Source organism: Nematostella vectensis, chromosome 8, assembly GCF_932526225.1.
Source record: "Nematostella vectensis chromosome 8, jaNemVect1.1, whole genome shotgun sequence".
Classification (NCBI taxonomy): Eukaryota; Metazoa; Cnidaria; class Anthozoa; order Actiniaria; family Edwardsiidae; genus Nematostella; species Nematostella vectensis.
The window spans coordinates 12,058,601-12,067,964 of record NC_064041.1 but is presented as its reverse complement, the minus strand read 5'-3'; the positions used below and the strand labels follow the sequence as shown (position 1 = coordinate 12,067,964).

Genomic DNA, 9,364 nt, shown 5'->3' with positions numbered 1-9,364 from the left:
CTCTGCCCACCATGACGGTAATGTGAGAGCAAGTTGTTCGCTATTAGAAGTTAGAAATTTTACAATAGTTGACTGATTACAAGCGGTGTGAAGTCCGTGCTTCACGAGTCGCTCGTTGTGATTGTGTTGTGATTACACTTGATTCGTATTGTTCGGGGACTAGCGCGAACGCAGGTCCCCACTACCAGAAATTATACGCTCGAGTTACCCACATTTGGGGTAATCGCAGGGGTCAACCCAATCGAAGTGCAATGAGAGGGCCTCACCCTGAGAGGACCGCCTTGGTGATCACGGTAAACCTCCCGCGTCAGGTAAGTATGAGTTTATTTGGCGTCCCTGTACACCGACTGTCCCCGGCTGATTTCATCCTCCATGTGGGAACGGTGCATCGCGGTGATTATGACCCGTCGTCTTAATGACGATCCTGTCTCTTATTGATCTCTCCCGCTATAGCTCGCATGAACAGCACGTAAATGATGCTCGAGGTGTTGCTTGAATGTGTCTTCCCGAAAGGGAAGGGGGCCGTACTCGGAGGTAGTGCAATACCGAGACAACCCGTGGCTGGGACGCAGCAAGCCGCTTATTCCACAGCCAGTTTCCAAAAATCAGTTTAATATATGAGCTACTCAATGAGCAGCGTATCAGATATTAAGCTGATAAGAACAGATACTACACTTGATCTTAGCCAAAAGGCCGAGAAGCGATGCAGAATCTGGCTCGGACTACAGGGAGCGTTTATCATTCTAGGCCTCCGCCATGTGGGTGACGGACTCGGTTTTAGGCCCTTCTGCCTCCTAAGATCACATGTGATGATCAGTCATGAACGTAGTGCTATCACGTACGAGCAGTATTCGCTTGATACAGCGTCTTTGCGAGTGCAATGAGACATTTTTACCGCGCTAGTGCGTGCGTACGTTCTCACCGCACCGCTATAAAAGTCTAAAATATCACCGAGATCTTTCGTCTACGGCCATACCATCGAGAAAACACCGGTTCTCGTCCGATCACCGAAGTTAAGCTCGATTGGGCGCGGTTAGTACTTGGATGGGTGACCGCCTGGGAATACCGCGTGCTGTAGGCATTTCTTTTTCATTTTTTTTCTAAACTATAAAGAAAAAGTTAGTGCAGGTTGGTCATTGTCTAAGCTAAAGAAATCCCTCAGTTGTATGCGTTCTCAACTCGATCTATAGACAATTCAGGCATACTCAGCGACCGTATTGTAATCAAAATCGCGGTCGTAAACGTTCGCAAACGTTCAGCAGATTCAAGTAGAGTCATAATATTACAAGCGATCAGATCAGTGGATTGTGAAAGCCTGTAAGAGCGTTAGTACTCGCATAGGAAATGTCTCTCAATGCAGTAAAATACTATGAGAGAAAGTGCGCAGTATTATCGCATTGGTCGCGCGTTTACACCGCGAGTGAACACGAACATTACTCAGCTAGCATCTCATACAAGCTGAGATGCCATTCATAGCGTAAACCTTGTCCAAATAAATGCTTTTCGAGATCATGTTTTCACTCACTATAATAAAGCGCGAAGGTTGCAAAGCAGCGCGCGTATTCCACTGTTCTATTTTAGTGACGAAACAGTCGCACTGAACTTTCATCGCCGGTTAGCAACAACTGATCAAAACACAGCTCACCTTCGCTCGTTTCATCGCAAAAACACCGCTAGAATGCAGACCAAACACGACTAAAGCCTCTGCCCACCATGACGGTAATGTGAGAGCAAGTTGTTCGCTATTAGAAGTTAGAAATTTTACAATAGTTGACTGATTACAAGCGGTGTGAAGTCCGTGCTTCACGAGTCGCTCGTTGTGATTGTGTTGTGATTACACTTGATTCGTATTGTTCGGGGACTAGCGCGAACGCAGGTCCCCACTACCAGAAATTATACGCTCGAGTTACCCACATTTGGGGTAATCGCAGGGGTCAACCCAATCGAAGTGCAATGAGAGGGCCTCACCCTGAGAGGACCGCCTTGGTGATCACGGTAAACCTCCCGCGTCAGGTAAGTATGAGTTTATTTGGCGTCCCTGTACACCGACTGTCCCCGGCTGATTTCATCCTCCATGTGGGAACGGTGCATCGCGGTGATTATGACCCGTCGTCTTAATGACGATCCTGTCTCTTATTGATCTCTCCCGCTATAGCTCGCATGAACAGCACGTAAATGATGCTCGAGGTGTTGCTTGAATGTGTCTTCCCGAAAGGGAAGGGGGCCGTACTCGGAGGTAGTGCAATACCGAGACAACCCGTGGCTGGGACGCAGCAAGCCGCTTATTCCACAGCCAGTTTCCAAAAATCAGTTTAATATATGAGCTACTCAATGAGCAGCGTATCAGATATTAAGCTGATAAGAACAGATACTACACTTGATCTTAGCCAAAAGGCCGAGAAGCGATGCAGAATCTGGCTCGGACTACAGGGAGCGTTTATCATTCTAGGCCTCCGCCATGTGGGTGACGGACTCGGTTTTAGGCCCTTCTGCCTCCTAAGATCACATGTGATGATCAGTCATGAACGTAGTGCTATCACGTACGAGCAGTATTCGCTTGATACAGCGTCTTTGCGAGTGCAATGAGACATTTTTACCGCGCTAGTGCGTGCGTACGTTCTCACCGCACCGCTATAAAAGTCTAAAATATCACCGAGATCTTTCGTCTACGGCCATACCATCGAGAAAACACCGGTTCTCGTCCGATCACCGAAGTTAAGCTCGATTGGGCGCGGTTAGTACTTGGATGGGTGACCGCCTGGGAATACCGCGTGCTGTAGGCATTTCTTTTTCATTTTTTTTCTAAACTATAAAGAAAAAGTTAGTGCAGGTTGGTCATTGTCTAAGCTAAAGAAATCCCTCAGTTGTATGCGTTCTCAACTCGATCTATAGACAATTCAGGCATACTCAGCGACCGTATTGTAATCAAAATCGCGGTCGTAAACGTTCGCAAACGTTCAGCAGATTCAAGTAGAGTCATAATATTACAAGCGATCAGATCAGTGGATTGTGAAAGCCTGTAAGAGCGTTAGTACTCGCATAGGAAATGTCTCTCAATGCAGTAAAATACTATGAGAGAAAGTGCGCAGTATTATCGCATTGGTCGCGCGTTTACACCGCGAGTGAACACGAACATTACTCAGCTAGCATCTCATACAAGCTGAGATGCCATTCATAGCGTAAACCTTGTCCAAATAAATGCTTTTCGAGATCATGTTTTCACTCACTATAATAAAGCGCGAAGGTTGCAAAGCAGCGCGCGTATTCCACTGTTCTATTTTAGTGACGAAACAGTCGCACTGAACTTTCATCGCCGGTTAGCAACAACTGATCAAAACACAGCTCACCTTCGCTCGTTTCATCGCAAAAACACCGCTAGAATGCAGACCAAACACGACTAAAGCCTCTGCCCACCATGACGGTAATGTGAGAGCAAGTTGTTCGCTATTAGAAGTTAGAAATTTTACAATAGTTGACTGATTACAAGCGGTGTGAAGTCCGTGCTTCACGAGTCGCTCGTTGTGATTGTGTTGTGATTACACTTGATTCGTATTGTTCGGGGACTAGCGCGAACGCAGGTCCCCACTACCAGAAATTATACGCTCGAGTTACCCACATTTGGGGTAATCGCAGGGGTCAACCCAATCGAAGTGCAATGAGAGGGCCTCACCCTGAGAGGACCGCCTTGGTGATCACGGTAAACCTCCCGCGTCAGGTAAGTATGAGTTTATTTGGCGTCCCTGTACACCGACTGTCCCCGGCTGATTTCATCCTCCATGTGGGAACGGTGCATCGCGGTGATTATGACCCGTCGTCTTAATGACGATCCTGTCTCTTATTGATCTCTCCCGCTATAGCTCGCATGAACAGCACGTAAATGATGCTCGAGGTGTTGCTTGAATGTGTCTTCCCGAAAGGGAAGGGGGCCGTACTCGGAGGTAGTGCAATACCGAGACAACCCGTGGCTGGGACGCAGCAAGCCGCTTATTCCACAGCCAGTTTCCAAAAATCAGTTTAATATATGAGCTACTCAATGAGCAGCGTATCAGATATTAAGCTGATAAGAACAGATACTACACTTGATCTTAGCCAAAAGGCCGAGAAGCGATGCAGAATCTGGCTCGGACTACAGGGAGCGTTTATCATTCTAGGCCTCCGCCATGTGGGTGACGGACTCGGTTTTAGGCCCTTCTGCCTCCTAAGATCACATGTGATGATCAGTCATGAACGTAGTGCTATCACGTACGAGCAGTATTCGCTTGATACAGCGTCTTTGCGAGTGCAATGAGACATTTTTACCGCGCTAGTGCGTGCGTACGTTCTCACCGCACCGCTATAAAAGTCTAAAATATCACCGAGATCTTTCGTCTACGGCCATACCATCGAGAAAACACCGGTTCTCGTCCGATCACCGAAGTTAAGCTCGATTGGGCGCGGTTAGTACTTGGATGGGTGACCGCCTGGGAATACCGCGTGCTGTAGGCATTTCTTTTTCATTTTTTTTCTAAACTATAAAGAAAAAGTTAGTGCAGGTTGGTCATTGTCTAAGCTAAAGAAATCCCTCAGTTGTATGCGTTCTCAACTCGATCTATAGACAATTCAGGCATACTCAGCGACCGTATTGTAATCAAAATCGCGGTCGTAAACGTTCGCAAACGTTCAGCAGATTCAAGTAGAGTCATAATATTACAAGCGATCAGATCAGTGGATTGTGAAAGCCTGTAAGAGCGTTAGTACTCGCATAGGAAATGTCTCTCAATGCAGTAAAATACTATGAGAGAAAGTGCGCAGTATTATCGCATTGGTCGCGCGTTTACACCGCGAGTGAACACGAACATTACTCAGCTAGCATCTCATACAAGCTGAGATGCCATTCATAGCGTAAACCTTGTCCAAATAAATGCTTTTCGAGATCATGTTTTCACTCACTATAATAAAGCGCGAAGGTTGCAAAGCAGCGCGCGTATTCCACTGTTCTATTTTAGTGACGAAACAGTCGCACTGAACTTTCATCGCCGGTTAGCAACAACTGATCAAAACACAGCTCACCTTCGCTCGTTTCATCGCAAAAACACCGCTAGAATGCAGACCAAACACGACTAAAGCCTCTGCCCACCATGACGGTAATGTGAGAGCAAGTTGTTCGCTATTAGAAGTTAGAAATTTTACAATAGTTGACTGATTACAAGCGGTGTGAAGTCCGTGCTTCACGAGTCGCTCGTTGTGATTGTGTTGTGATTACACTTGATTCGTATTGTTCGGGGACTAGCGCGAACGCAGGTCCCCACTACCAGAAATTATACGCTCGAGTTACCCACATTTGGGGTAATCGCAGGGGTCAACCCAATCGAAGTGCAATGAGAGGGCCTCACCCTGAGAGGACCGCCTTGGTGATCACGGTAAACCTCCCGCGTCAGGTAAGTATGAGTTTATTTGGCGTCCCTGTACACCGACTGTCCCCGGCTGATTTCATCCTCCATGTGGGAACGGTGCATCGCGGTGATTATGACCCGTCGTCTTAATGACGATCCTGTCTCTTATTGATCTCTCCCGCTATAGCTCGCATGAACAGCACGTAAATGATGCTCGAGGTGTTGCTTGAATGTGTCTTCCCGAAAGGGAAGGGGGCCGTACTCGGAGGTAGTGCAATACCGAGACAACCCGTGGCTGGGACGCAGCAAGCCGCTTATTCCACAGCCAGTTTCCAAAAATCAGTTTAATATATGAGCTACTCAATGAGCAGCGTATCAGATATTAAGCTGATAAGAACAGATACTACACTTGATCTTAGCCAAAAGGCCGAGAAGCGATGCAGAATCTGGCTCGGACTACAGGGAGCGTTTATCATTCTAGGCCTCCGCCATGTGGGTGACGGACTCGGTTTTAGGCCCTTCTGCCTCCTAAGATCACATGTGATGATCAGTCATGAACGTAGTGCTATCACGTACGAGCAGTATTCGCTTGATACAGCGTCTTTGCGAGTGCAATGAGACATTTTTACCGCGCTAGTGCGTGCGTACGTTCTCACCGCACCGCTATAAAAGTCTAAAATATCACCGAGATCTTTCGTCTACGGCCATACCATCGAGAAAACACCGGTTCTCGTCCGATCACCGAAGTTAAGCTCGATTGGGCGCGGTTAGTACTTGGATGGGTGACCGCCTGGGAATACCGCGTGCTGTAGGCATTTCTTTTTCATTTTTTTTCTAAACTATAAAGAAAAAGTTAGTGCAGGTTGGTCATTGTCTAAGCTAAAGAAATCCCTCAGTTGTATGCGTTCTCAACTCGATCTATAGACAATTCAGGCATACTCAGCGACCGTATTGTAATCAAAATCGCGGTCGTAAACGTTCGCAAACGTTCAGCAGATTCAAGTAGAGTCATAATATTACAAGCGATCAGATCAGTGGATTGTGAAAGCCTGTAAGAGCGTTAGTACTCGCATAGGAAATGTCTCTCAATGCAGTAAAATACTATGAGAGAAAGTGCGCAGTATTATCGCATTGGTCGCGCGTTTACACCGCGAGTGAACACGAACATTACTCAGCTAGCATCTCATACAAGCTGAGATGCCATTCATAGCGTAAACCTTGTCCAAATAAATGCTTTTCGAGATCATGTTTTCACTCACTATAATAAAGCGCGAAGGTTGCAAAGCAGCGCGCGTATTCCACTGTTCTATTTTAGTGACGAAACAGTCGCACTGAACTTTCATCGCCGGTTAGCAACAACTGATCAAAACACAGCTCACCTTCGCTCGTTTCATCGCAAAAACACCGCTAGAATGCAGACCAAACACGACTAAAGCCTCTGCCCACCATGACGGTAATGTGAGAGCAAGTTGTTCGCTATTAGAAGTTAGAAATTTTACAATAGTTGACTGATTACAAGCGGTGTGAAGTCCGTGCTTCACGAGTCGCTCGTTGTGATTGTGTTGTGATTACACTTGATTCGTATTGTTCGGGGACTAGCGCGAACGCAGGTCCCCACTACCAGAAATTATACGCTCGAGTTACCCACATTTGGGGTAATCGCAGGGGTCAACCCAATCGAAGTGCAATGAGAGGGCCTCACCCTGAGAGGACCGCCTTGGTGATCACGGTAAACCTCCCGCGTCAGGTAAGTATGAGTTTATTTGGCGTCCCTGTACACCGACTGTCCCCGGCTGATTTCATCCTCCATGTGGGAACGGTGCATCGCGGTGATTATGACCCGTCGTCTTAATGACGATCCTGTCTCTTATTGATCTCTCCCGCTATAGCTCGCATGAACAGCACGTAAATGATGCTCGAGGTGTTGCTTGAATGTGTCTTCCCGAAAGGGAAGGGGGCCGTACTCGGAGGTAGTGCAATACCGAGACAACCCGTGGCTGGGACGCAGCAAGCCGCTTATTCCACAGCCAGTTTCCAAAAATCAGTTTAATATATGAGCTACTCAATGAGCAGCGTATCAGATATTAAGCTGATAAGAACAGATACTACACTTGATCTTAGCCAAAAGGCCGAGAAGCGATGCAGAATCTGGCTCGGACTACAGGGAGCGTTTATCATTCTAGGCCTCCGCCATGTGGGTGACGGACTCGGTTTTAGGCCCTTCTGCCTCCTAAGATCACATGTGATGATCAGTCATGAACGTAGTGCTATCACGTACGAGCAGTATTCGCTTGATACAGCGTCTTTGCGAGTGCAATGAGACATTTTTACCGCGCTAGTGCGTGCGTACGTTCTCACCGCACCGCTATAAAAGTCTAAAATATCACCGAGATCTTTCGTCTACGGCCATACCATCGAGAAAACACCGGTTCTCGTCCGATCACCGAAGTTAAGCTCGATTGGGCGCGGTTAGTACTTGGATGGGTGACCGCCTGGGAATACCGCGTGCTGTAGGCATTTCTTTTTCATTTTTTTTCTAAACTATAAAGAAAAAGTTAGTGCAGGTTGGTCATTGTCTAAGCTAAAGAAATCCCTCAGTTGTATGCGTTCTCAACTCGATCTATAGACAATTCAGGCATACTCAGCGACCGTATTGTAATCAAAATCGCGGTCGTAAACGTTCGCAAACGTTCAGCAGATTCAAGTAGAGTCATAATATTACAAGCGATCAGATCAGTGGATTGTGAAAGCCTGTAAGAGCGTTAGTACTCGCATAGGAAATGTCTCTCAATGCAGTAAAATACTATGAGAGAAAGTGCGCAGTATTATCGCATTGGTCGCGCGTTTACACCGCGAGTGAACACGAACATTACTCAGCTAGCATCTCATACAAGCTGAGATGCCATTCATAGCGTAAACCTTGTCCAAATAAATGCTTTTCGAGATCATGTTTTCACTCACTATAATAAAGCGCGAAGGTTGCAAAGCAGCGCGCGTATTCCACTGTTCTATTTTAGTGACGAAACAGTCGCACTGAACTTTCATCGCCGGTTAGCAACAACTGATCAAAACACAGCTCACCTTCGCTCGTTTCATCGCAAAAACACCGCTAGAATGCAGACCAAACACGACTAAAGCCTCTGCCCACCATGACGGTAATGTGAGAGCAAGTTGTTCGCTATTAGAAGTTAGAAATTTTACAATAGTTGACTGATTACAAGCGGTGTGAAGTCCGTGCTTCACGAGTCGCTCGTTGTGATTGTGTTGTGATTACACTTGATTCGTATTGTTCGGGGACTAGCGCGAACGCAGGTCCCCACTACCAGAAATTATACGCTCGAGTTACCCACATTTGGGGTAATCGCAGGGGTCAACCCAATCGAAGTGCAATGAGAGGGCCTCACCCTGAGAGGACCGCCTTGGTGATCACGGTAAACCTCCCGCGTCAGGTAAGTATGAGTTTATTTGGCGTCCCTGTACACCGACTGTCCCCGGCTGATTTCATCCTCCATGTGGGAACGGTGCATCGCGGTGATTATGACCCGTCGTCTTAATGACGATCCTGTCTCTTATTGATCTCTCCCGCTATAGCTCGCATGAACAGCACGTAAATGATGCTCGAGGTGTTGCTTGAATGTGTCTTCCCGAAAGGGAAGGGGGCCGTACTCGGAGGTAGTGCAATACCGAGACAACCCGTGGCTGGGACGCAGCAAGCCGCTTATTCCACAGCCAGTTTCCAAAAATCAGTTTAATATATGAGCTACTCAATGAGCAGCGTATCAGATATTAAGCTGATAAGAACAGATACTACACTTGATCTTAGCCAAAAGGCCGAGAAGCGATGCAGAATCTGGCTCGGACTACAGGGAGCGTTTATCATTCTAGGCCTCCGCCATGTGGGTGACGGACTCGGTTTTAGGCCCTTCTGCCTCCTAAGATCACATGTGATGATCAGTCATGAACGTAGTGCTATCACGTACGAGCAGTATTCG

General features: G+C 47.1%; 17 non-coding genes across 17 annotated transcripts; 5 read left to right on the top strand and 12 right to left on the bottom strand.

Moving 5' to 3' along the window:
• Window positions 1–153: 153 nt before the first annotated feature.
• LOC125571198 lies at window positions 154–319 on the bottom strand. Its single transcript, XR_007313511.1, has one exon. It is a non-coding gene; the product is annotated as a U1 spliceosomal RNA (small nuclear RNA).
• A 193-nt stretch (window positions 320–512) lies between these two features.
• Window positions 513–705, bottom strand: LOC125570604. Its single transcript, XR_007312929.1, has one exon. It is a non-coding gene; the product is annotated as a U2 spliceosomal RNA (small nuclear RNA).
• A 257-nt stretch (window positions 706–962) lies between these two features.
• Window positions 963–1,081, top strand: LOC125570856. Its single transcript, XR_007313165.1, has one exon. It is a non-coding gene; the product is annotated as a 5S ribosomal RNA (ribosomal RNA).
• A 774-nt stretch (window positions 1,082–1,855) lies between these two features.
• Window positions 1,856–2,021, bottom strand: LOC125571196. Its single transcript, XR_007313509.1, has one exon. It is a non-coding gene; the product is annotated as a U1 spliceosomal RNA (small nuclear RNA).
• Window positions 2,022–2,214: 193 nt separating this feature from the next.
• LOC125570603 lies at window positions 2,215–2,407 on the bottom strand. Its single transcript, XR_007312928.1, has one exon. It is a non-coding gene; the product is annotated as a U2 spliceosomal RNA (small nuclear RNA).
• Window positions 2,408–2,664: 257 nt separating this feature from the next.
• LOC125570855 lies at window positions 2,665–2,783 on the top strand. Its single transcript, XR_007313164.1, has one exon. It is a non-coding gene; the product is annotated as a 5S ribosomal RNA (ribosomal RNA).
• A 774-nt stretch (window positions 2,784–3,557) lies between these two features.
• On the bottom strand, window positions 3,558–3,723 carry LOC125571195. The gene has a single exon (XR_007313508.1). It is a non-coding gene; the product is annotated as a U1 spliceosomal RNA (small nuclear RNA).
• Window positions 3,724–3,916: 193 nt separating this feature from the next.
• On the bottom strand, window positions 3,917–4,109 carry LOC125570601. Its single transcript, XR_007312926.1, has one exon. It is a non-coding gene; the product is annotated as a U2 spliceosomal RNA (small nuclear RNA).
• A 257-nt stretch (window positions 4,110–4,366) lies between these two features.
• On the top strand, window positions 4,367–4,485 carry LOC125570853. The gene has a single exon (XR_007313162.1). It is a non-coding gene; the product is annotated as a 5S ribosomal RNA (ribosomal RNA).
• A 774-nt stretch (window positions 4,486–5,259) lies between these two features.
• On the bottom strand, window positions 5,260–5,425 carry LOC125571194. Its single transcript, XR_007313507.1, has one exon. It is a non-coding gene; the product is annotated as a U1 spliceosomal RNA (small nuclear RNA).
• A 193-nt stretch (window positions 5,426–5,618) lies between these two features.
• LOC125570600 lies at window positions 5,619–5,811 on the bottom strand. The gene has a single exon (XR_007312925.1). It is a non-coding gene; the product is annotated as a U2 spliceosomal RNA (small nuclear RNA).
• Window positions 5,812–6,068: 257 nt separating this feature from the next.
• On the top strand, window positions 6,069–6,187 carry LOC125570852. Its single transcript, XR_007313161.1, has one exon. It is a non-coding gene; the product is annotated as a 5S ribosomal RNA (ribosomal RNA).
• A 774-nt stretch (window positions 6,188–6,961) lies between these two features.
• LOC125571193 lies at window positions 6,962–7,127 on the bottom strand. Its single transcript, XR_007313506.1, has one exon. It is a non-coding gene; the product is annotated as a U1 spliceosomal RNA (small nuclear RNA).
• A 193-nt stretch (window positions 7,128–7,320) lies between these two features.
• Window positions 7,321–7,513, bottom strand: LOC125570599. Its single transcript, XR_007312924.1, has one exon. It is a non-coding gene; the product is annotated as a U2 spliceosomal RNA (small nuclear RNA).
• Window positions 7,514–7,770: 257 nt separating this feature from the next.
• LOC125570851 lies at window positions 7,771–7,889 on the top strand. Its single transcript, XR_007313160.1, has one exon. It is a non-coding gene; the product is annotated as a 5S ribosomal RNA (ribosomal RNA).
• A 774-nt stretch (window positions 7,890–8,663) lies between these two features.
• Window positions 8,664–8,829, bottom strand: LOC125571192. The gene has a single exon (XR_007313505.1). It is a non-coding gene; the product is annotated as a U1 spliceosomal RNA (small nuclear RNA).
• A 193-nt stretch (window positions 8,830–9,022) lies between these two features.
• Window positions 9,023–9,215, bottom strand: LOC125570598. The gene has a single exon (XR_007312923.1). It is a non-coding gene; the product is annotated as a U2 spliceosomal RNA (small nuclear RNA).
• Between the last annotated feature and the right edge of the window lie 149 nt (window positions 9,216–9,364).